At 43.3% G+C, this 3,484-nt stretch overlaps 1 long non-coding RNA gene across 1 annotated transcript; it reads left to right on the top strand.

Annotated features, from left to right (window-relative positions):
• The first annotated feature begins 433 nt into the window (after nt 1-433).
• Nucleotides 434-2,555, top strand: LOC148782407 (uncharacterized). Its single transcript, XR_016053169.1, has 2 exons — nt 434-521; nt 2,175-2,555. It is a non-coding gene; the product is annotated as an uncharacterized LOC148782407 (long non-coding RNA).
• Nucleotides 2,556-3,484: the final 929 nt, after the last annotated feature.

The following is a 3,484-nucleotide window of genomic DNA, read 5'->3' as shown; positions in this document are numbered from 1 at the left end:
TCCTGCACGACCGTCTTCTTCTTGTGCACCCTCGGGCTCGACTATCCCTTTTTTATTTATTTATTTATTTATTATTATTATTATTTTTATTTTTTTTATTTTTTTTATTTTTTATTTCTTCTAGTAGAGCCTCACGTTTGTTTTCCCTTTTCTCTTCCTCTTTCGTACTCTTTCACAACACCCTTTCTTTGGTGCACCCTCGTGGTGACTTCCTCCGTCTCACGTCCTGTGGTCCCGCGAGACCACCTTTGCCCAACTTCTTTCCAATCGCCGTTTGCGACCTATTCTTACCTATAGTCGTGTGCGACCTATTCTTACCTATTGCCATGTGCAACCTATCCTACCCTATTGCCATGTGCGATCTATCCTACCCTACGGACGTGCGTACCCATCTTACCTATCGCTGTGTGCGCCAGACATCACTTATCGTCGTGTATGCAAGCCACCATCTATCGTCGTGTGCAACCCGTCCTTCACCCATCGCCATGCGTGAACCTCCCCCATCGTCGTGCGCAACTGAGGTCTGTCACCGGCAGCCACCACCTCATTATCGTGTGTGAAAGTCACCCATTGTCGTGCGCCTCAGCCCTTCCTCCCGGCCAGCAACCTCTGCCTATCTTTCCACCTTGGCTGCACCCACCTCGACCTCTCTTAACCGTTGTAGCCACCTCTCACCTTCACTCGTCCCCCTTTCTTCTTCTCCTCCGCATTAGAACTAGGCAGTAGCCCCAACTGCCGCACTCTCCACTTGCTCTCAGGCCACCACTGGTTCTCTCTCGTCCTCTCTGTCTCGAAAGCCAGCTACACCACCCATGTCTCTCACTACCTTGCGACCATCCCTCCTCTCTATCGAGCCACCTTTGCCAAGCCCTCAATCTCATTGAGACACCTTGCTCACTTTCTAACCTCACTGCTCCTCACTCGCTCTTCCTTTACCTCTGCTGCAAAACCATCCTCCATCTTCTTCTCTACTCCAACCAGCTGCCATCATCATCTCTCTCTCCAACCATCTGCTATCATTGTCTCTCTCGAAACCCTGCTGCCACCAATCTTAGCCCTTTCCTCTAACCTGCAACTTCCGCCTTCCTCATCCATTTCCTTGGCTGCAACCTCCGCCTCGGTCATACTAATCTCCTCTCCCCTTTCCTGCCTGTTCTTACTCTTCCCTTCTCTCTCTTCGCTTGTTCTCGCTCTTCCACTCTCTTTTGTGCCGTCCAACCATCCTTTCCCATTCCACCATTCGCTCGCTGCATTTTCTCTCACTAGAACCCACAAACTAACAACCCTTTTCCCTTGCTCTTGTTTTTTTGTTTCGTCCTGCTTTCAATGTTTTGTCCCCTTTCAATTTGGTTTTGGTCAACCTCTCATGTTATTTCGCCCAACCCCCGTAACAAAAACCCAATGTCAAGCCTCTTGCTCCGTCTCTCACAATAAAATAATCCAATTTCAAACCTCTCTCTTATAACCAAAACGCGTTTTTTTTTTTATTTCATCCTCTTATAACTAAAACGCGTTTCGTTTTTTATTTCATCCTCTTCCAAATGTCAAATCCTCCCTCTACTCCTCTTAACCAAATCAGTACCCCTTTTTTTTATTATTATACTTCCTTTAACTCAATCCAATAATCAACCCTTTCTCTCTCATCCAAACTACTCACGTACTATTCTCTCTCTCTCTAAACTAATCTTCTTTTTATGAAAACCAAATAAGAAAACCTACTTTCTCTCTTAACTAATCTATTTATCGTTTATTCTACCATCCCAATTTACTTCTTCTATTACCTTCCTTTCACTTTATTCCATTTTACTCCTTTTCATTCTATTTTATTCACTGCATTTTATTTTCCTTTATTCTACTTTATTCCATTTATTTTACCTCACTCATTTTTTCTCACCATACCTTACTCTTAGTTTCATTCATTTATTTTATTTTAATCATCTCATCTTATTTTATTTTCTTCATCCCTCTTATGTTATTCTACTTCATTTTACTTATCTCACTTCACCTCGTCTTAGTTTAATTTATTTAATTCCATTTTTCTAATCTTATTTTATTTTGATTCATCTATTTTATTCTTCATCTCATTTTCCATCACTTTCACTTCACCTTGGAACTAGGTGGGGACCTATGCCCCACTTGTCTGTAGTTTGAATTGTGTGTGTGTGTGTTTGCAGGAAAGGAGAAACAAGTCAAGAGAGTCGATTCCAAACCGACCATAGGTCAGGGGGCTTTCCAACGTGATCTAAGAGGGTGCCCACGTGATCTAGCCCGAGTGTGTCACGGACCCACATGAGGTAAGTCTTGCCTCATGACCCCATATTCTCTCTCACCGATTGGTACTCCTGCCCGCATCTTTTTTATGTAGTTTTCAAGAGAGCGATCTCAGGTCCCGAGTCCATCTCGAACCTACAACCACGCCACCAGGTCAAACCGACTCAGAGCGTAAGATTGAGGCACCTAACCAGGCTCATTTCTTAGTGTTTTTCGTTGATTTCTTAATTGTAGCGTGACGAACAAGTTGCCATGATCGTTTAATAAAAGAACGCTTGATTTGATATCTGGTGTTTACGATGAAAGTCAGACAGATCCTCCAATGAAGATCTCTCGGATTTTGACATCTTAAACTGATAAAAATAATGTGGTAGAGAAAGTGGGACAAATAGAATTCAGATCTGAGGCCAGATCTGCCCAGAAATGAGCAGATCCACTCTCAGATCTGTGGCAGAGCCAGCATGATCCAAAACATTAAAACACAAATTAATAACAGTAACAGATCAAAATTAAATAAAACAGTAGGAAGAAGAAAGAAAGAAAGAATAAGAGAACAATACCAAATCAGGCTGGATGGCTTGGGATCTCGAGCCTTCGAGGGCTCATCCATATCAGAACTGGCGTACTCTTTGCCTCACTGATTCAGATGTTGACTAGTGGATATCTCTGATTTGATAGGGATGTTGTGCCCTAGGGATGATTGAAGAACTAGGGTTTTTGGGTTAGAGCTTCAATGGTTTAGGGTTTTTAGACTTAGGGTTTCCCTGAGCTAACTCTCTTTTTTCTCTCAGTAGAAGTCTCTCTATGGCCACAAAATGAGGCTTCATAGGGGCCAAGAATCTATTGGGAAGGGCGTCTTTCCATAATCCACAGATCCTCCAACTCAAGATACCATTTTTGGAGATCTGGATTTGGGTGACACTAGTGGTGTCACCAGGGCGACATGCCTAGTGTCACTTAAACAAATATGGTAAAAACTTCACAAAAAGGCAAGAAATTGACCCCTGAAAGAAAGTTCTAATTTGGGCCTGAACAGGATTGGGCGACACCAGTAGTGTCACCCTAGTTTAGGCAGCACCACTCGTGTCGCCCAGTATAGGGTGGGCGACATGCCTAGTGTCGCCCAAACCAAAGTTCGTCCAAACTGAAAATTTCCACTTCAGGTGTGCCTCAGCCTCTTGTGAAGGTCTCAAAGAAAATTTGGGTCAAAAAG

The sequence above is a fragment of the Amborella trichopoda genome, chromosome 4, assembly GCF_054954075.1.
Source record: "Amborella trichopoda isolate Santa Cruz 75 chromosome 4, AtrichopodaSantaCruz75HAP2 v2.0, whole genome shotgun sequence".
NCBI lineage: Eukaryota > Viridiplantae > Streptophyta > Magnoliopsida > Amborellales > Amborellaceae > Amborella > Amborella trichopoda.
This window is presented reverse-complemented; position numbering and strand designations above follow the sequence as displayed.